Genomic DNA, 23,797 nt, shown 5'->3' on the forward strand with positions numbered 1-23,797 from the left:
CACATAAGGCAGGTCGCAGACAGACTACTCAGACAAACATATAACATAAATGGCTGACTGTTTACTTGCTATTGAGAGTTCTAATTTATTTTGCCACAGATAAATAGTTTTATGATATCAAGTCTTTATGGATGATGTTGTGTGGAGTTACACCAGGTTCATGTGGAGAGTTGTTCTTGCATTGGAGTTACTCTTTCTCTTTGCTTTGTTTATGGTGTTCTGTGATGCTGCCTCCACCGTTTGCTTTCTGCTGTTAGACCCTTTGCTGTGTCATCTACAAGTTCATAGGGAAACACATGCTTCTTTCTGGCACTAGAGTTTAGATATTGAACTTCCCTTCCTGAATTAATGGCTACTTCATAGCTTTTTCAAACTATTGGCAGACAGCTTTGGCTTGGCAGACTGGATCTCAGCTTTCTGGTCCACAAAGAGAACATATTTTCATTTTCAGCTACCCAAAGAGACAGCAGCTCTTCAGACTTTAGTTTCAATTAGACCTTTTAGAAGGTCATTTTAGAGAATGTGAGAGCAGAGTGCTCACCTGAATAGTGTCATCTCCTGAGAGATCTCTGAGTGTGTCCCTCTCTCAAAGAGTAAGTGAGAGTACAGCTTGTCCTGATTGGATCAAAATCACTTCCAGCTGCAAAATCAGTGTCTTCTCATAGGCGAGTTCTTTTGTCCACCCCATTTGCCATTCCTTGAATTATAGATTTTTGTTCTTGCTTGAATCCCTTTCATCCCTTCTGGCTTAAGAAGTCTCTGCAACTGTGATGTACACCTTTGTTATCACGTGAAGTCCAGGTACAAGCTGGAGCTCAGTCGCTTAGTTTGGAATGTAAGTGAAGGAAGGTGCAGCTGGATGTCTGCTCAATCTGCTGCCTTAACAGGCCTGTTGTGCCACAAAAGCCAAGAAGAATGGGCAATGCTCACTTTGTACTATAGCAGGAACCTGTTTTGATTCCTGGTTGGGATGCTTTCTGTATGTGGTCATCATATGACATCCATGTTTCCATGTCTTTTTTTTTCCAAAGACTCCTTGTTCATCCAAGTTCTTAGATTAATCAACAACAAAACAAGAGTCACTTATTTGTCAGCATTGTTCTCAATTAACTGTATACAAGTGGGCATGAGTGATGGCTCTGGTGGACTAGCATCCTGTTCTGTGTTCACTGCTGATGCAGTGGTTGCCAGCTTTTGTTATTCTTAACCTAGAAAAGCAGGAATAAAGAATAGCATTTAGCTGATGTCTGCCTTTTATTTAGCAGATTTCTGTGAAAAGATATCCAAAGGGTAACAAAAGCTGCATTGCTGAAGAAATAAGCTGCAAAAGGCCATGTGAACATATGATTAGCAAACAAATTCCTCAGATACGGCATGGCAAAGCCCAAATAAAAGTCAGCCATGTGGAACGGTGTAATATCTGCATTGTGCTGCGCTGCCACAGTGAACTCATTCACTGAATATTCTAACAGCCCAGGCGTTCAGGAGCAGTGGTTAGGATTGCTCCTTTGAGCTGGCACTCATGCCCATTTTGAACCATTAAGCTAACTATCACAAGGCCTAAACCTCACTTCTCTCAATCCGCACTTCTGTCCACATAGAGAAACGAGTGCAAGCCGCTTGCTTTGATGTCAGCTGTCTGAAACTGCATTTTCAAAAGATTTATGGTACTAAAACAATATTATTAAAAAAATAAAGAAATAAAAGAGGATAAAAACAAATTAAAAAGGACTATTTGTACAGAACTTTCTAATAAGCTTGCTTGAAATTATGAAACAGGCAAAACATTTAAATGAATGCTGCCATATTTGATCATTTTTTTAATAAGTTACTTTATTTTAAGCTGTATATAATAAAAGACAGCAATCAAATAAAAAGCACTTGTGTCTACACAAGTAGATTGCTTAATAAAACATAATTGGTAGAGATGCATCCATTTAAAAAACCATTCACATTCATTAAGCACGTCCCCCCTCACAGCGATTAAGATGTGTCACGCATTTGTGCAAACCAAGTGGCTCAGTGCTTGTTTTATCTCTACAATGTGTAAATGTCACAGTCCGTGTTGAGTTTGCCTGTTTTCCAAAGTCTAATTTCTTTTTTAGGTAAACTTGTGATTTTGAAGGTTCATCCATTACAAGGTTATTCAGAGTGCTGTGATCTAGTGGCGGTGTAACCCAACCTGACAGATTTTCTCTGCATCAGTTCCTTTAAACAGTATTGCAAAGATTTTTGGGGTAGACAAACACAATATAAGGTAAAGGCTGTGTGGCTGTCTGCCGACTATTCCTAATCCATCCATTTATTTTGGTACCCACTAATTCCATTCCATTGCAAACCGAGCCACAAGGTACAGGACGCTATCCAGTAGAACTGAGAACAGGGCATGAGCCGATCTTGGACAGAGTGCCAAGGTGTGCCAACAGCCAAAAACTCTCACAGGGCCAAACCGCGGTCACTAATTAACCCAACATGCATGGCATTGGTGTGTGGGAGGAGAACTGAAATCCTGGAGAAAATCCCATAGAGACAGGAGGAGCACATGCAAAATAAGTGGGGGATTCATTCCTGAGCGCTGGCTCCATAAGGATAATATAACATATGAATTTCCATATTTCTATATACCTACAGTATGTAACAGCCGACTCACTCTCCCAATCTGGCAGTTACACCACCAAGACCCGTGGCCTGGCAAGCTGAGGACGTTAAACCCGACATGCAGTACTTCCAAATAAACTTCCCTCAATCGACGATCAAAACTAAGCCAAACAAACAAACAGTGTGTAAAATAATAAAGTGAGTATATATTGCTAAAGAAAGAAATGGACAAACTCAAAACAATATATATATATCATACCCCAACCAACCCCAACATACATTTAACCGCAAAAGTGTCCGGCGGTGTATCATAGTTCGCTTGCAGTACCGATTTATCTATGCGATTCCGAAAAACACGCAGCAGGCTGGGTTGGGCGTTGCTTCCTCACTCACTTGCCAGCTTCGGTGCATGTTCCTTAACTCCTTAGCTAGCGAACGAGAGAACACGTAAATTCAACTTTGTTTGATATTTAAAATAAAGTGTTACTTAGGTCTTGATGAGTTTGAGTGTATGCCACATTGAAAAGATAGATTGCAATTCAGATTGTGGATCGTGATTTTGTGTTTAAAGGATCGTGATATAAATTTTTGGAAAGATCGCCCACCCCTAATTTGACTAATCAAGTTTTCAAATTTATGTAGGATTCTTTAACCCTTTGGCGAGCTACTTGGAAAGGGGTTGCGAGCTACTGGTAGTTCGCGAACAACATGTTGGAGACCCCTGATATAGAGCTTCCAACTGCTCTATAAATGAATGTTGGCCATAGTGTGCCCACTAAACAGCTGGGGCTTCGGCCACAAAGGACCATCCTTACCTTTAGTGTTGTTTCACCCAAGACTCCACTATGCACAGACTGTCTATTAAACCTGTGAATACCTTTGTTTCTGCTTACCAAGGCTTGAGGATTCCCAGCCATAGCGTGCCCACTAGGCAGGTGGGACATCAGCCACTAAGGCATACCCTTGCTCATATAGTGTCATCTTACCCAACACTTCAATAAACAGGCTATTTCTTGAGAGCATCCACTCTCAACCCTACTGACCAGAAAGAATAGTAACCACAAGCAGAATAGCAGTGAAAACAAGTTGAATGACTTGCATTTCCATTCTTAATTGTTTGTTTGAAGGATGATGACAAGAAACAAAAATTATTTGAGGTGGTAGGACGTGGATGAGCTATTCCCTTGGTGAATGGCCTAGGAAGGTATGTTTGTCAGGAGTTACAACGGGACAATAAAGAGACACTCTTTCAAAGGCATGCTCTCTTTCTTCTGTGTTGCACCCTGACAAAAGCAGACGAGATGATGACCTGAAGAAAGCAGGCTACCTGGGCTGATGATGAGCTGACCAGGAAGAATCAAATTCAACCATAAGTTCTAGCGTCAACTGAAATTACACATCTAGTATTATCAGCTTGTATGGTCTTGGTTTACAAAGACACGCTATATTTGCTTGTATGGCACAAGTTATAATAAAATTAATTACCTATAATACACAGCTAAAAATGTAGCTCTTTCTCATCCTGTACTCCCTATAATTGAGGTTATGGATACAGAAGGGAATGAGGGAGGAAGTGCTGAACTGAAGTAGCGTATCTGATCACAGAGCAGTAAGTGTAGGTGATTTGAGACATTTTGGTTAAGTCTACACAATAAAGAATATATGTAAAGGGGAAAATAGGGTCACCTTTGGACCCCAAACAACAAAGCAGAGTTTTAAGGCTAGACTTTGGATGGGCCACTCAAGGGCAGTCACAGACTTGTCCTGAGGCCACTCCAGCGTTGTCTTGACTGAATCCTTATATACAGTGTACCCAAAAAGTATTCACAGCACATCAATTTTTCCACATTTTGTTATGTTACAGCCTTATTCCAAAATGCATTAAATTCATTTTTTTCCTCAGAATTCTACACACAACACCCCATAATGACAACGTAAAAAAAGTTTACTTGAGTTTTTTGCAAATTTTTTAAAAATAAAAAAATTGAGAAAGCACATGTACATAAGTATTCACAGCCTTTGCCATGAAGCTCGAAATTGAGTTCAGGTGCATCCTGTTTCCCCTGATCATCCTTGAGATGTTTCTGCAGCTTAATTGGAGTCCACCTGTGGTAAATTCAGTTGACTGGACATGATTTGGAAAGGCACACACCTGTCTATATAAGGTCCCACAGTTGACAGTTCATGTCAGAGCACAAACCAAGCATGAAGTCAAAGGAATTGTCTGTAGACCTCCGAGACAGGATTGTCTCGAGGCACAAATCTGGGGAAGGTTACAGAAAAATTTCTGCTGCTTTGAAGGTCCCAATGAGCACAATGGCCTCCATCATCCATAAGTGGAAGAAGTTCGAAACCACCAGGACTCTTCCTAGAGCTGGCCGGCCATCTAAACTGAGCGATCGGGGGAGAAGGGCCTTAGTCAGGGAGGTGACCAAGAACCTGATGGTCACTCTGTCAGAGCTCCAGAGGTCCTCTGTGGAGAGAGGAGAACCTTCCAGAAGGACAACCATCTCTGCAGCAATCCACCAATCAGGCCTGTATGGTAGAGTGGCCAGACGGAAGCCACTTCTTAGTAAAAGGCACATGGCCTCCCGCCTGGAGTTTGCCAAAAGGTACCTGAAGGACTCTCAGACCATGAGAAAGAAAATTCTCTGGTCTGATGAGACAAAGATTGAACTCTTTGACGTGAATGCCAGGCGTCACGTTTGGAGGAAACCTGGCACCATCCCTACAGTGAAGCACGGTGGTGGCAGCATCATGCTGTGGGGATGTTTTTCAGCGGCGGGGACTGGGAGACTAGTCAGGATAATGGGAAAGATGACTGCAGCAATGTACAGAGACATCCTGGATGAAAACCTGCTCCAGAGCGCTCTTGACCTCAGACTGGGGTGACAGTTCATCTTTCAGCAGAACAACAAGCCTAAGCACACAGCCAAGATATCAAAGGAGTGGCTTCAGGACAACTCTGTGAATGACCTTGAGTGGCCCAGCCAGAGCCCAGACTTGAATCCGATTGAACATCTCTGGAGAGATCTTAAAATGGCTGTGCACCGACGCTTCCCCATCAACCTGATGGAGCTTGAGAGGTGCTGCAAAGAGGAATGGGCGAAACTGGCCAAGGATAGGTGTGCCAAGCTTGTGGCATCATATTCAAAAAGACTTGAGGCTGTAATTGCTGCCAAAGGTGCATCGACAAAGTATTGAGCAAAGGCTGTGAATACTTAATGTACACGGGATTTCTCTTTTTTTATTTTTAATAAATTTGCAAAAAACCTCAAGTAAACTTTTTTCACGTTGTCATTATGGGGTGTTGTGTGCAGAATTCTGAGGAAAAAAATGAATTTAATCCATTTTGGAATAAGGCTGTAATATAACAAAATGTGGAAAAAGTGATGTGCTGTGAATACTTTCTGGATGCACTGTAAATGTAAGATTTTAATTTTTTATACATTTGCAAACCTTTCTGAAAACATGTGACCACTTTGTTATTATGAGTTACTGAGTACATATTGATGGGCAAAAACATCTATGAATTTTAAAATGAAATCTACAATACAATAAAGTGTGCGGAGTGTGAAGGGATGGGTGGGCTCGTGGCCTCAGAATCCCGTCAGATTTTGTTTTTTTTCTCCAGTTTGTTTTTTCTGTCCTCCCTGGCCATCGGACTTTACTTTATTCTTTGTTAATTACTATTGCCTAATATTATTTTTGTATTTTTCTTTTTTCTTTCTTCATCTTGTAAAGCACTTTGAGCTGCATCATTTGTATGAAAATGTGCTATAGAAGTAAATGTTGTTGAAGGGGTCTGATTACCTTCTGACCCCACTGGAGTGTTGTCTTGACTCATTGCTGTGCTGAAAGGTGAACTGTTGACCCAGCCTGAGATTTTATGCAGCTTTTCTTCAAGGACCTCTCTGTATTTGGGTACTTTCATCCTCCCTTCAATTGTGACCAGTTTCTCTGTCCCCCATAGTATGATGCTGCCACCACCCTGCTTCACCATAGTGATGAGCAGTGCCTGGTTTTCACTTACAGTCCTGCTCAGACCAGAGAATCGTTTTTCTCATGTGCTCAGAATCCTGTAAATGCTGTTTGGCAAACTCTTAGTAGGTTCTCGAATGCCTTTTATTCAAAAGTGGCTTCCAACTAGCCACTCTACCTTAAGCTGCTGATTGATGGAGTGCTGTTAAGATGGCCGCCATTCCAGCAGATTGTCCCATCTCAGCAGAGGACTTCAGAAGCTCTGCTAGAGTGGCCATTGGCTTCTTGGTCATCTCTCAGGATGTAGTTTTGTTAACTGTTTAGAGTTCCACATTTCTGTTATAAATGGTTAGCAGGCACCTACCTTGGCAGATGAGTTGATGTGAGGGTCCTCTGGTAAGCAAACAGCTACATAGCTGCATGGGTGTGTGCGCTCAAGACATGTGGGGTTGTGGAGTACAAAATACGCCATGGGGCAAATGAAGCTGTAGCTGGGGGTAAATGGAGAGTGTTAGTTTGTTGGCAAGGAGAAAGAGAGAGTCTGCAGTATGTTAGAGTTAGGGGGAGTTTGAAGTCCCAGGAAAGATAGTGGGAATACTTACCAGTGAGAGTGCATGCCCCCCAGTTGGAGGGGACGGGTTGAGTGCTGTCAGGAACCATGTAATAGAGCACTGTGAACACTAGGTGGCGTCTTTTGTTGACCAGCTTAGTGGTGCCATCCAGCAGAGCAGAGAGTGCGGGGAGTAAAGTCCAAAAGGTTATTAGTGGGTCTGAATCCTGGTAAGCCAGACACTTCTTTAGTTTTGGAGCTTTCTTTTTTGAAGAATAATTTTTTCCTTACCTTGTTTTGTTTTTGTGGAAGAAGAAGGAAGGACTTGTTTGCATTACTAATAATTTCTTTCAGTGTGTGTCATTGCTAAAGGACTGTTTTGTAAGTGATTGCATGACATTGCACTTGGCTTTTGATTTTGACTTTTGGATTTTGTTTTCAGCACCTGAAAACTTTCCTTTTGTCTGTGTCTCAGTTCACGAAACCGCTGATCTGTTCGGCTTATGAATGACTAGATGCCCAGGAATTGAGGTCTTGCCGGGGTTCAACGGGGCACAGTGCATGACAGGCACCGCAGTTTGGTTGGATGGTCAACTGTGGGAAGTGTCCTGGTTGTTCCAAACTTCTTCCAAACTTCCTGGGAACCCTCAAAGCTTTAGAAATGGATTTATACCCTCGCCCTGATCTATGCCTCAGCACAGTTTGATCTCCGAGGTCTACAGAGAGTTCCTTGGGCTTTGATGGTTTGGTTTTTGTCCTGACATGTGCTGTAAATTGTGGGACCATCTATACACAGGTGGTGTCTTTCTAAATGATGTCCATTCAATTCATTTGGCCACTGGTGGACCCCCAATCAAGTTCTGGAGACATTTCATTGAAACAGGATGCGGCTGAGAACAGTTTGGAGTGTCATAGCAAAGGGCTTGAATACTTATAGAAATGAAAGATTTCAATTTTTGATTTTTTATACGTTTGCAAACCATTCTGAAAACATGTGATTACTTTGCTAGTATGAGTTATTGAGTGCAGGTTGATGGGCAAATCTGTGAATTTTGTAATGAAATGCACAACACAATAAAGTGTGTAGAAAGTGAAGGGGTCTGATTACCTTCTGAACCCACTGGAGACACAAGTATTTTACAAGCCAAAGAATCACAAATGTGCCGTCCTGATGTCACTCTGATAACAAACATCAGCCATCTCGGATATGTATGACAAAATTAATGAGCTGAAACCAGGGATGAAATTGGAGGATATAAAAAAGAAAATATAGACTTTTGGAGAGCGGGAGCCATGGTTTGTTTTTGTTCTTTTTGGTTACCACTTAGCAATCCAGTATTAAACATTACTTCAGAGCATTTAATGGTGGGCCGAGCAAATCCACTAGGGTGCCTGCTTTTCTGCCCATTTGTTTTAATATTAGCGTAGAACAATCACGACATAAATTTGAAATAGAGTAAGCAGGACAGCCTGTGTGTTTTCACAAAGGAAAGAAAAGGAAAAGAAACATTACAGCTGCATCTAGTGTTCACACTTCTTAAAAAGAATTGAATTTATTTTATTACTGTGCATTCTTGTTGCTTTAATTATTAAAACTTATTTCTTGCTCACTTTTTTTTTAGATAACCACAAGCATGACCATAATGCCCGCTATCTGTTCATTTTCTGAACGCCATCAGAGCTGCGGGCAGGTGCCTTTGATTCTTGTAAGATAAGTAATAACACAGCGGATGGCAGCTGGAAATGTATCCTTTATATACGTACATTCAAGCCACTGAAAGGCTCGAAGCATTAAAGAGCCTTATGTGGCTGTAAATTGTTCAGGCACTTAGCATGCCATGAATTATTTGTATTTTGAATCAAGCCGGAGCAGCCAGCCCTTGGGACTCCTGGAGCTGTGGCACAATGCTGGGACCGGAGTGAGAAAGCCGACACCCTCGGAGCTTTTAGAGTCACTTACCTTGTAGCCTTTACGTTGGATAGTGTACAGGATGTCACAAAAATAATAAAGCTATTTTGAGGTCAGCATTTAAAGCATGAACCATTTTGAAATGAATTAAAATATTTGCGCTCATTATGGTGTATACACAGGGAGCATCGTGTAACTGAAGCAGAAACCTTGACAACCTTTGAGAAGTGTCTGGATGAGCTGTTGGGAGCTAAACAAACGGGCTCGAAGGACTGAAGGGTCTCCTCTCGTTTGTCTCATTTCTTATGTTGTGGAAAACCAGAGACACTCAGGTGCTCACTGTGAGAAGTCACAAAAATTAAAATTGCATTTAAAAGGATGTCACAGAAATAAAAAAAATCATTAGTGTGATAAACTAGAAATGTATTAATTAATTTAAACACAAATAGTGATATGCGTATGGTAATAAGAAGGATTCTTTTTTTGCCTTTATTCATTTGCTAGCATTAGTGAGGGTGAGCCTAAGAGATACATTTTACTAGATAAATATTTTTTATGTAGAATGTCCATTACTTAATGTATTAATGATGAGAGTGATTCTATGTTTAACTTTTTTACTCACAACTTGCTGTCACACATGCGCATTTCAGAGACAACCTCAGGGCTAATGTATTGGTTGCTGCACTCCAAACCAGGAGGTGGCACTGTTGGCTAATGCTTTTTCTCTTCCTTCCACAGCAGAACTGGGGCCTCATGTATAAACGGTGCGTACACACAGAAATGTTGCATAAGAACGTTTCCACGTTCAAATCACGATGTATAAAACCTACTCTTGGCGTAAAGCCACGCACTTTTCCACGGTACCTCATACCCTGTCGTACGCAAGTTCTCCGCTTGGTTTTGCAGACTGGCGGCACCCAGTGTCAAAGCAGTGCTATTGTTCCTGTGTGGTCACCCTTTCTTAGATCCACATCCACTAGTGAGCTTGAGCTTCGTTCACAGTTTGTACCTGCCTCGCGCTGTATTCATGCTGTGGCTGGCGCCACACTGGAGGGATAGATGGATAGATGGATAAAATAATTAAACATTACGAAGATGTTTCGATGTTCTTTAAAAGTTTTGAAGAATCGGCGTTCTAAGCTTACAGATGGCTTAACGTCTATTACAGAGCTGATTGTGTGGCGATTGGGTATTTGGAGAAAGAAAAGTAAGGACAGGCATTGGGGGTTAGTACGTTTGAAAAAGACAGTACTTCTGTAATAAAGCATTTCATTGAAGGTCGCGCATGGCGCAGTAAGCATCTTGCGTGAGACATGAACAAGCACTGCGCCACCGTGTTCTCATGTTTAATAACATGCTTTAACTCATATCATCATGAAAATTATATCACAAGATGTAATATTAGATAGATAGATAGATAGATAGATAGATAGATAGATAGATAGATAGATAGATAGATAGATAGATAGATAGATAGATAGATAGATAGATAGATAGATAGATAGATAGATACTTTATTAATCCCAGGGGGAAATTCACATACTCCAGCAGCAAAAAAATATTAAATTAAAGAGTAATAAAAAATGCAGGTAAAAAACAGACAATAACTTGAATAATGTTCAACGTTTACCCCCTCTGGTGGAACTGAAGAGTCACATAGTTTGGGGGAGGAATGATCTTCTCAGTCTGTCTGTGGAGCAGGACAGTGACAGCAGTCTGTCGCTGAAACTGCTCCTCTGTCTGGAGATGACACTGTTTAATGGATGTAGTGGATTCTCCATAATTGATAGGAGCCTGCTGAGTGCCCGTTGCTCTGCTACGGATGTCAAACCATCCAGCTCTATGCCAACAATAGAGCCTGCCTTCCTCACCAGTTTGTCCAGGCGTGAGGCACCCTTCTTCTTAATGCTGCCTCCCCAGCACACCACTGCGTAGAAGAGGGCACTCGCCACAACCATCTGATAGAACATCTGCAGCATCTTACTGCAGATGTTGAAGGATGCCAGTCTTCTAAGGAAGGACAGGCGGCTCTGTCCTTTCTTGCACAGAGAATCAGTATTGGCAGTCCAGTCCAATTTATCGTCCATCTGCACTCCCAGGTATTTATAGGTCTGCACCCTCTGCACACAGTCACCTCTGATGATCACGGGGTCCATGAGAGGCCTGGGTCTCCTAAAATCCACCACCAGTTCCTTGGTTTTGCTGGTGTTCAGTTGTAGGTGGTTTAAGTCGCACCATTTAACAAAGTCCTTGATGAGGTTTCTATACTCCTCCTCCTGCCCACTCCTGATGCAGCCCACGATAGCAGTGTCGTCAGCAAACTTTTGCACGTGGCAGGACTCCGAGTTATATTGGAAGTCCGATGTATATAGGCTGAATAGGACCGGAGAAAGTACAGTCCCCTGCGGCGCTCCTGTGTTGCTGACCACAATGTCAGATCTGCAATTCCCGAGATGCACATACTGAGGTCTGTTTGTAAGATAGTCCACGATCCATGCCACCAGGTATGAATCTATTCCCATCTCTGTCAGCTTGTCCCTAAGGAGCAGAGGTTGGATGGTGTTGAAGGCGCTAGAGAAGTCTAGAAACATAATTCTTACAACGCCACTGCCTCTGTCCAAGTGGGAGAGGGATCGATGTAGCATATAGATGATGGCATCTTCCGCTCCCACCTTCTCCTGGTATGCGAACTGCAGAGGGTCGAGGGCATGTTGGACCTGTGGCCTCAGGTACGAACGTAATGGATTCTATGTCCTGTCGGAGGAAGATCACGTAGTGATTCAGGCACATAGAGCACATATAAGATCAAATACACAACAAAGCATTTAACATGCTACTTTAGTTACGATGGGATTTGAGAAACTAGTAAATTAAACGATTTTAAGATGAAGTTTATGATGTTCTACTTTAATGACAAAATAAACTACGTGATTAACGTGGAAATTTCGAGATTAAAGTTGACATTTCGTGCTTTTTTCCCCACTGTGTGCCTTTTTTTTCACTGTACCCTAATAAGCTTTCATATGACACTCAGACGGTGGGCTACAAGTCGCCTTCTCATGCTGACTTTGATATGTGACAACTTATTTATTTCGGGCACTGTGCGACTTTGTGAACTTGAGCTTTCGAGTTTCGCTATGTCACTCGATCAACTTCCTTTTGTTGCTTATATAACTGTTTAAACCAATAAATAGTACGTTTTTCTTTGCCTCCATTTGGTATTCGCTGAAATTCTTCTATTTTTCCTTGTACTTTTGCCATTGCCTTTTCACAGAACGCTGGGCTTAAGGGCTATTTATATTGATTTGCATATTCAAAGAGGCATAATTCTGGGAGGAGTTGGGGCGGGACAGCAGGCGCATGCACGTGAGTTTATTTCCACGCTGAACGGGTTTTATGTAGTGGAAGAACGCGGAAGTTGGCGAACGCACAGATTCCTGCACCTGGATTTTTCTGTGCGTAAGCACATTTCGGCTTTTGTGCTTACGTCATGTTATAGTGCGAATTCTACGCACGGTGTTATGCATGAGACCCCAGGTTATTCACGGTCTTTCCTCCTGTGATGTCAGTTTTGGTTTCTGCCCTTCTGAACCCTTCCAGATCACAACATTGATAACCAGTCACATCTTGGGCCAGTCTGAAAAAGGCTCCCGTCTGAATAAGACATCTTTATGATTTTCTTTTTGCAAAGAATCACAATACAGTATATGGGGGTCACCTTGGAGTCTCTTTGTCTTCATTACAGTGTGTATTTGGTGACTCTGTTGGTGTGCCCTGTGATGGACTGCCATGTCGTCCAGGTTCAGTTCTATATTGATCTGCTTGACTAATACTAAATTTGAAGGACATGATGCACTAGCCTCATCTGTCTCTCTCTCTCTGTTACCTTTGTTGAATTTTCATTTACTTTTTGTCTGTACTAGCCACCATGAATTTTTTTGTCTCTTTATGCTAATCTGTGATTTCAAAACACAATGTGAGTGCTGCTTATCCTTGACTGTCTAGTAAATAAAAGAGAGCAGGCACTGAAAGCAAAATAAGAAACAATGACTCATAAGAAAAAAAAGGCATAAATGTTAAGAATGTTTAATTTAATACAGAAGAAAAGCAATAGTAATGTGAAGTTATAATCATTAGGTTATTATTGGTATTAATGGTGTACAGTTAACCTGAATTCACACAAGATCTACAATTATACATGTATGTAAATTTAAACCTCTGCCAGTTTACTGCTTACCTTTTCCCCATTTTAGGTCTGCAAAGAAGCCTATCCCATGCCTTAGGATCGTTCCAATTGGGCATTTTAAAGAATTTATTGTTAATTTTATTTAAACCTCCACAAGAGCACTGATTTTGATAATGAATTACTTATGCATTTTACTTTATCTGCACTGCACTTTCTTATGTGTACTCTATTGTAGAAAACATGAACTTTGCACATTTGGAACTTTGAAGCTGGTCGATGTCTTTCATTCGCCGTTGTGCCCATCCAAATACCAAGGGATCATGTGAAGTATTTGGAGTCAGGTGACGGCCCTGGATATGACCCCCTGTCACCCAGCCACCTTCTATTCTGGCATATAGAACTTTAGGAAAGCAAACAGGTTTATTACAGACCTCAACAACCCTGCACAGCCGCTTTTCTCACCTTCTGGGAAATGGCACAGAATAACTGGCCCTCACATCAGTAGATTCAAGGACGGTTTCTATCTGCAAATCCATAGCAAAGATGCTATTGAGCAGACATTTAGCTGCATTGTTGCTTTGGTATCTGTGAGAAACTGCTGTATTTTGGAGGTCTTTTACATCTCTTAGACTTCACCAAGTCATTATCTGTCTGACTTTTACTCACAGTTTATAATGGCACATCTTATCAACACCACAACCTTGAACTTGCAACATGTGTTACTTTGTATTATCTGGAATGGTGAGCTGTTTACAAAATAGTCAGTCTTTCCTTATTTCAAGTCATTTTTGTAAACCCCAAGCAGTATCTGTGCATGCTGAGATGTTTGATTTCTTCCAAGGTGTTCATTCTCTCAGTCTGGCTTGGTGTTGCTTACTATACAAATGCTCTGACACCTACTAATTGGCTGTATGCCTTGCCATGTTACTTATAGTTGTTAGTCAAGTGACACAGCTTGTCATTGTGCTGTGCCTAAATAAGATGGCGGCTCCCAGCAGCATACATCTAAGCGTAGATTGAAGACAGAGCTCAACTGGAATATTAGCTTTAGTTAGGGTTAGTTTTTGGACCCTTTGCTTTGAATTGATTGTGGTTATGATTTCTGGTTTTGTGTTTTGGTTTAGATGTTTGATATTTTTCACCCCAGCCTGTTATCTGGCAATGCTTTTGCCTGCTCCTTAAACTTCAATATCCTGTTTCTTTAATACACTCGTAACATTGCCATGTAGATCAGTTTCCAACATGCTGTTCATAACACACTCCTGGTGAAGAAATTTTAAAATTATCCTCCCTATTTATGGGGTTTTATTAATAGTTTTACTTCTATTTGCTCACACCCTTCATTTTTTCAAAGAATTTACATTGAGCATATATTACACTTGTTCTTGGTAATGCATATATGTTAAAGGAATCAAAATGAGTGTTCAGTATGTGTGTCCCCCTTTTCGAAGAGTCATTGTGTTGTCTTTATTCATCCCTGATACAAAGAAGTTGCATTTTTTAGGCATCTCTCTTTCTACAAGACGTTCTTTATTTTTGTCTCTCTCTTTCTAGACTCTCATTTTTTACTTTTTTCAGGTTCTGATTCAGATACTCTCCTTTTTATGGGATTTTATTGGATTCCAGCCGGGCATGTTGGGAACAGTAGTCCCATGGAGCAGCCGTGCTGGGTTCCATGGGTGCCGCTGGTGGTGCTTCAGTGATTTGTGATCACCACTTTGTGGGGCATCTGCCTGACCAGGAGGAACTTCCTATGGGCAATGGCCTGGCACCAGAAGTACTCCTGGGTCTTTTAAAACAGGAGCTGCTCTACCTCATTTGAGTCAAATTTGAGATGAGAATGGAGGAACAGAGAGATAAAGGAATTGTGGTTGTGATTGTCAAGATGCCCGTTAAAGGTACTTTGTTGTAATAAACCCAGGACTATTGCCTGTGTGGTTGTGTCTGAGGTTTGGTGCTCTGTGGCACCAGATGCTGTTTGGTTTTCTGGGCAGTTTAAATTGACCAAATCTGAGTAATTGTGTTTGTGTCTGTGTGAATGTAGCCTCCTCGGGACTGCTTGGCTCCTGCCTTGAACCTGATAATGCTGGGATAGGCTTCAGGCCCATGGCTACACTGAAAAAGCAAGATCAAAACAATGAATACCATCAAATAAAGAGACATGTAAATCACTTAAAATTATAAATTGTCTAGTCAAGAGTTATCCGGGCGGCACGGTGGCTCAGTGGGTAGCGCTGCTGTCTCACAGTTGGGAGACCTGGGGACCCGGGTTCGCTTCCCGGGTCCTCCCTGCGTGGAGTTTGCATGTTCTCCCCGTGTCTGCGTGGATTTCCTCCAGGTGCTCCGGTTTCCTCCCACAGTCTAAAGACATGCAGGTTAGGTGGATTGGCGATGCTAAATTGGCCCTAGTGTGTGCTTGGTGTGTGGGTGTGTTTGTGTGTGTCCTGCGGTGGGTTGGCACCCTGCCCAGGATTGGTTCCTGCCTTGTGCCCTATGTTGGCTGGGATTGGCTCCAGCAGACCCCCGTGACCCTGTGTTCGGATTCAGCGGGTTGGAAAATGGATGGATGGAAGAGTTATCCACACTTTTCTGATAATTTTCTTTGGGCTCACTGTACAGCTTTACTCACGCATCTGTGGAAACTTGGTGCGCCTTTGCTCACAGTGGTAAGTTTTAGATTTTGTTCAGTCAGTTTCTCTTGTTGTTTTCTGGTAATAAACATAGCTGCTGCTCTCTCTGCTTGCACCAAAGAAGATCAGTGAGCAGTTACCTGCTTTTTATGGGCTGAAGGTTCACCGGGGATAAAATCCTAGTTGGTTCATCAGAATCATGATGTAGACTTGCTCAATATTGCTGTCTGTAGTAGACATGGACATGCATTTTGCTCCTTCTTCATGTGTAACACTTGTCTGACCTTTTTTTTTACTTCTCAATCCATTTGTAAAATCTCCGCCATTGTGAAACACTGTTGCCATATTTTGAAGAAAGCCTTCTGGGGATTTCGGACCTAGTACACCTTCACCCTAGAAGAGAAAACAAGAAAGGAAACTGAACGATTGAGGTCGAAACATAACCACTGTGACCACAGACACACCATGTGCGTGGGGAAAACTGTACAGCCTACCCAAACAATTATCATAAATGTAACAATAATCACTGACCTAGCCTCAGGTAAGTAGCATGGCATATTGAACCGCTGCAGTGCAAGTCCAAAAGTCCTGGTTTCAAATCCTAGCTTGGTGGTCCTCTTGTGGAATTTCCACAGGTACATTGCTGCCCTCCCACATGCCAAAGTCAAAAAAATCAAGGTATCTGGTGTCTCTAAATTGGCCTGGTATGAATTCATACATGGCTGTGCCCTGAGGTGGACCGACGTCCCATCTAGGGTTTGTTTAAGCTCCACTTCATCCTGTAATGGAAAAAGTAAAGATTTAGAAAATGTCAGTCAAAAAGTCCACTCAGGTTCATCAGCGTTTCTTTGTTATGTAGAAGAATTTGAATTCTTTGAGTGGGACTTTATGCACAGGCTGAACTTTCTCTGATGTTTTGCTACAAGCCATTCCCTGTGCTAAATGGGACAATTGTGAAAATGTCTGCCTTAAGTGCCATGCTGTTTCCATGGATGCACAATGCCAGGACAGCTTCCAAACCTGCATATGGTCATAGGGAGTTGGCAGCAATAAGCACAAGGCAGGAACCAACCATCAGAGGGCGCTTTCAGACACCTCTATGCTTGTTTAATACAGAATCAGCTTAGAGCTCCCAATTAATGTAAAACATGTGTCTTTGAGGGAAGCCTGTGAGGACAAAAGGAGGCCACGCATACGTCACTAAGACAGTGACCAGGCCGTAGACAAAACGCTGCGATGTAAAAAGTGAATAAATGTTGTGGTGCAATTTCAAAATCCTTCCCAATTCCCAATTCATTCGGCGTCGAGAAGGCTGGTCACACACTCAAGCATATAACATTAGATGGATGTTTTTTCATTTTGGTCCTGACCAGAACATATAGAAATATTCAAACATGTTCAACGCTTTATTTCAAACAAAATGGAGTGAACTTATTGATGTAACCAGGTTCTCTTCACAACAGTAGCATTCCGTTCACATGCTGTCCCCAGTGGCCCTCCCAGGACATAAACATGGATCATCACACCACAACCATTTTAGTCAGTCGAGCTCCAGTGGCTCCATGACTAATTGGGCTTCTGGCTGTGAGGGTGTCTTTGGTCCACAGCAGGCTCATGCCACATGATCACATGATATTCCATAAAGGTAATTATAGGGTTGATTTAAAGCTCACATTCTGAGGATCACTTTTATCTCATTTCACTCACAGCCGGGAGGACGCCACAGTTTATTGATATAATGTTAGTCTGTAATGTCTTTCTTCTTCTCCAGGCTTTACTTTGGATGCTGTAGCTCTTCATACTTTTGCACCGGAGACAAATATCTCAAAACTTATGCTAGATTCAAAATTATAAATGATTGCCTCTTCTGGTATTCAGTAACACTTCAGATACAGAGCAAATGCTTGTCTTGGTACCAGTCATCTTGATTTACAGTACAATATCTATCACTTAGGGTCTCGCCTTGGCTTTACATAATTTATTCTGTAGACTTCACAGTGTGAAAACCAGAGCGCTTTCGGGGAAGTAAGACTTCTCAAATTACCGCCAGTTTTACTCAAGTAATATTACATCAAAAAAGGTTAAACAACAACATACCAGAAGACGCAGAAGTCTCTTTATGGAAGATCCTTTATGCTAGGCACATACTCACCAAACTTTTGGCCAGAATCAACTCAACTCTAAAAACTGCAAAAGGTGTCCCAGTTTTGAGCAGGTCTTAAATGATTATCTTCCCCAATTATCCTGTACTGCAAGGACTGGGATAACCTTGCAAATAGCGAAGCACAAGAGTTTTATAATAATATAATACCATAACCACAATATAATATAACCATAATATAATACAATTTCCAGTGTTTTGTAAGAGTGCGGATGCAAAGACTAAAATTGTTAAGTTTAACTTTGGTAGGGCAAATTTTGAGCAGATGCACTAAAGTCTAAGTAGGATAGACTGGGATGAGCTTTTCAGTGTGGAGACAGTTGTGGAGCAGTGGAAAAGGTTTAAAAATGTTTTACATCCAATGCAGGACAGGTATAGAACCATATTTGGAATTAATAGGAAATTTTAAAAAATTCCACAGTTGGTAAATAATGAGTTAAAAATCAGCTTTATAAGGCTAATGACTACAAAGTGAATCGTAGAGCGTATGATAACATGAGGGCAACCATTAAGAAGTATATCAGGGAAGCTAAAAGACAGTTGGAGAAGAATATAGCAGATAAGGCGAACGATGACTCTAAGAGATTCTTTTAGTATTTTAGTAGTAAAAGAACAGTCAAGGAGGAATAGTAAAGGGGGGTTTACAAATACAGACAGTGAAATATTTGGGGGATCGGTGGCTCTGAGGCTAAGGATCTGTGCTGGTATCCAGAAGGTTGCCGGTTCGAATCACTGCCAAAAGAGATCCTACTCTGCTGGGCCCTTGAGCAAGACCCTTAAACTGTAATTGCTCCAGGGGTGCTGTACAATGGCTGACCCTGCCCTCTGACCCCAAGGGGTAGGCGAAAATGAACAAATTCCTAATACAAGAAATTGTATAAGGCGAAATAAGGAACAAAACAAAAACAAAAAAAATAGCGCATGCTCTAAATGTGCATTTTTCTGAGGTCTTCACAAGTGAGGAAGTGGATAACCTCCCAGAAGTAACAGGGACTACTAAGGAGGTACTGAAGGATTTAGAAATGGTAGAGGGAGAGCAGCCGAAAGAAGAAGAAGAAGAGGGAGAAGTACTGCTCAGATTAAATAGGTTGAAATCAAACAAATTACCAGGACCAGATAATATTTACCCTTGAGTTCTTAAGAAGGCTAGTGAGTACATATATAAACCCTTGACAAACATTTTTAGGAAGTCACTGTACACTGGGGAAATTCTGAAGGACTGGAAAATGGCAAATATCATCAGATCCAGATGGCAGATCCAAGCAACTATTGGCCAGTAAACCTTAACATGCATCACAGGAAAATAAAAAGAAGAAATTATTAAGGATATGATTGAGCAGCACATGGCAAGTTCAGGAGTTTTTCTGAACAGTCAGCATGGGTTCAAAAGAGGGAGGTCATGTTTTATTAAAATGTTGGAATTCTATGAGAAAGCAACAAAAGGGTATGATCAAAGTGGAGCATATGATATTATTTATCTGGACTTTCAGAAAGTATTTGATAAGGTGCCACATGAGAGGTTGGGCATCAAACTGAAGTTGGAGTTCAGGGTGATGTTATTAGATGGGTGCAGAATTGGCTCAGGCACAGGAAGCAGAGGGTGATGGTGTGAGGAACCTCATCAGAATTGACTGAAGTTAAGAGTGGTGTTTCACAGGGGTCACTGCAAGGGCTGCTGCTATTTTTAATATATATAAATAATTTAGATAGGAATATAAGTAACAAGCTGGTTAAGTTTGCAGATGATACCAACATAGGTGGACTAGCAGATAATATGGAATCTGTTATATCATTACAGAAGGACTTGGATAGCATACAGGCTTGGGCAGATTTGTCGCGGATTAAGTTTAATGTCAGGAAATATCGTGTTACATGTCAGAAGTAAAAATGTTAGGTTTGAATACACAATGGGAGGTTTGAATATCGAGAGTACACCTTATCAGAAGGATTTAGGAGTCATAGTGGACTCTAAGCTATCGACTTCAAGACAGTGTTCAGAAGCCATTAAAAAGGCTAACAGAATGTCAGGTTATATAGCATGAGATGCAGAGTACAAATCCAAGGAGGTTCTGCTCAAGCTTTATAATGCACTGGTGAGGCCTCATCTTGAGTACTGTGTGCAGTTTTGGTCTCCAGGCTACAAAAAGGACATAGCAGCACTAGAAAAGGTCCAGAGAAAAGCAACTAGGCTGATTCCAGGGCTACAGGGGAAGAATTATGAAGAAAGATTAAAAGAGCTGAGCCTATACAGTTTAAGCAAAAGAAGATTAAGAGATGAAATGATTGAAGTGTTTAAAATTATGAAGGAAATTAGTGCAGTGGATTGAGACTGTTATTTTAAAATGAGTTCATCAAGAACACGGGGACACAGATGGAAACTTGTTAAGGGTTAATTTCACACAAACATTAGGAAGTTTTTCTTTCCCCAGAGAACCATAAACACTTGGAATAAGCTACCAAGTAGTGTAGTAGACAGTAAGACTTTAGGGACTTTCAAAACTCGACTTGATGTTTTTTTTAGAAGATTTAAGTGGATAGGACTTGTTGGGCTGAATGGCCTGTTCTTGTCTAGATTGTTTGAATGTTCTAATGCAGTGGTCCCCAACCTGTTTGACAGCAAGGACCACTTTATTAGATGCTAATTTTTCCACGGACCGGTCGGGGGGGGTTTTGGGGGTTGCAGTTTTATACACAATTTACATAACATTTCTATTATTATTAAGTTATTAAGCAGTTCGCATACGTTTTTAACCCGAGATTTTTCTTCTTTTTTTGCATATAACAAAGACATATGCTTTGCATTTGCTATTCCTACAGATTGCACATCACAAACATTAACACTGTTATCTTTTTTTCGTGTCTGCCGTTTCTATAGGAGGGTGACAATGAGTTAAATTCCAATGGATGTTTTTCAAATGTTGACAAGCAATAAGCAAAAGGTATCACTGAAAACCACAGACAACAAAAACAGCAAAAAACAAAACAGTACGAGGAAAGTTCGAAGAAAGAGACTATTTTTTACAATGTTTCTGTTTGGGGAACTGAGCTGCGACCACAGATCTAACTGCTCTGTGGATGATTCATTCAGGCATTTCAAGGTCACTTCGTTGTAATGAAAGTATCTGCTGAATGTACTTTGTAGTAACGCGATTTCTATAGTCTCGTGTCATATGGGGAAACTGTCAGGACCATAAAAATACTTTGTTGTAATACTCTCTCACCTCGGTCTCTCTCCTCTCTCTGCGCAGCTGCAAAGCCCTGCCCTCCAAGCGTTCTGAAAAGTCTGAGTGAGTCTCCGTTGCCGGCAGGCCCAGTTGGGGACCCTTGTTCTAATGTATGTGTTGATTAATGTTAACCATTCACTTCAAATCAAAAAAACAAATCATATTCAATATTTATGACTCCAAATACTGTAGTGTTCCAGGGAAGACCACATTTTTATATGAAATGCGCCTTGATGTCATGTGTCAAAGGTCGATAACTGTAGAGATGACTGGAAGAACTTAATGTATGAGGTGTCTTTGGTTTTATCATATGTGTTTTTCATTTTTCCTACAACACACTATGACAGCAACTTGAATCCGACTGTCAGTTTGAAACCACAATTTTGTTTCCAGACTCAGAGAGCCTCTTGATGTGAAACGTTCTTTGTGGACATCACCTTCTAGTGTGCAAACCAATAGTTGATGAACTAGAGGACAAAAAAAATGGAAGAAATTCGTCGCTATGTATGGGGTCTCCCACTTTTCAAAATCAACACAATTTAACAAAATCTTCTAGTTGGTGACAGACATAAGGAATTTTAATATAATTATATACAGAGAAAAATCCGGCAGGAATTAGAACTCTGCATTTTCTGACTACAAGTATAAATGGTGTTAGACACGCGCAGCTAAGAGGCATCTTCAGGGCTTTATAAAGAGGGACTCCAGAGTGTGAGGTGGCGCAGTTGTTAACTTTTGCTCCCTTAATATCTGCAGATAAGAAGATGACCAGCCTGACAACCTCTGACGTCTCTTCCTGTTCAGACTCTGAAGTCAAACCCTTCTGTCTCCTCCAGTATTTAAGAACATGCAAGAACAGAAACTGCCATTCAGTAACAAACCTACGTCTCAAGGACACAGAATTCTCGTGATGAGAAGTTGATCATGGACCACGACAGTATCTAATGCACTTGTTTCTTCATGCCATTTCTTTAGAAATTAAATGGGGTTTACCGTGGAGGTATCCCAACCCTTCATCTTGCTTTTCTTAATCTAATTACAATGGTTAACTACAAAAACACGTTGAGTGATTGTTTTTATGTACATAGCTCATGTCATGTCATTTTCTAACCTGCTTTTTCCGGATCAGGATTGTGTGGAGGCTGGAGCCCATGCCAGCTAGTACAAGGTGCAACAAACCCTGGACAGGGTGCCATTCCATCACAGGGTGAACACACACACGTGGGCCAATTTAGCTGAGATGGCTAGACTTCCATCCATCCATCCATTATCCCACCTGCCATATCCTAACTACAGGGTCACGGGGGTCTGCTGGAGCCAATTGGCTAGACTTGCTGTGCTAATTTGGGATTCTTCTACTGTAATGGTTGCAGTAGGATTTAGCTTGCCAGTATATCCACATCAGGAAAGAAAACAGCTTGTCTTCCAAAGTTAAGATGGGGGCAGTGCTACCTCTGCTCCACCAAGCCACCTTTACATACAGCATGTTCATTTTTTTATTTAACCAGACTCTTTTGAAATGCTCAACAAGTAAAAAAAGTAAACAAAGTGACACCATTAGATAGGAGTGTTTATGCAATCCTGTCCGTCAGTTAGGGCACATTTCACATAAATCAGCAACTCCAAGAGTTGTTTTAAGTATCGTCTTCTGGATGTAACTGAAACTTGTTTTGGTAATCTTTTTACTTGTTATATGAGATTTTTACATGATATTTTTTATCATAAAATGAATATTGTAATGGGCGGCACGGTGGCGCAGTGGTAGCGCTGTTGCCTCGCAGTTAGGAGACCTGGGTTTGCTTCCCAGGTCCTCCCTGCGTGGAGTTTGCATGTTCTCCCCGTGTCTGCGTGGGTTTCCTCCGGGCGCTCCGGTTTCCTCCCACAGTCCAAAGACATGCAGGTTAGGTGGATTGGTGATTCTAAATTGGCCCTAGTGTGTGCTTGGTGTGTTTGTGTGTGTCCTGCGGTGGGTTGGCACCCTGCCTGGGATTGGTTCCTGCCTTGTGCCCTGTGTTGGCTGGGATTGGCTCCAGCAGACCCCCGTGACCCTATGTTTGGATTCAGCGGGTTGGAAAATGGATGGATGGATGGATGAATATTGTAATTCCCCAACATTTTTTCTCTGAAAATATGGGGACACTTGATAGGATTTCAAAATTGTTACAATTTGAATATCTTTCACAACACAGTCCATGTCTTTGATCGTCTTGTTGCTTGGACAGGCTTTGAGGCCAATGAAGCCAAATTGGATCACACACACGCAGACACACACACGCACACACACACACACACGCTGTACATTCTATAACTGAGATTGAGGTTCACAGTTTGCCCCACCAAAGTTTCTCTAATAAAAATGTCTCCACTGCAGTACAGCAGGCTAACCCATTAAAAACCCATAATGCTCATGTTTTAAATGCTGCTGAGTTCTCTTTACTATGTAAGTTTATAGAGAGCACTTATAAATTAAAAGGTTTATAGAGAACACTTACATGTAAAATATAAATTGATCTTGTGCTAACTTTTCATGGCTTCAGAAAGATGAACCAAATGCAGAT

The sequence above is a fragment of the Erpetoichthys calabaricus genome, chromosome 4 (genome assembly GCF_900747795.2).
Source record: "Erpetoichthys calabaricus chromosome 4, fErpCal1.3, whole genome shotgun sequence".
NCBI classification, from domain to species: domain Eukaryota; kingdom Metazoa; phylum Chordata; class Cladistia; order Polypteriformes; family Polypteridae; genus Erpetoichthys; species Erpetoichthys calabaricus.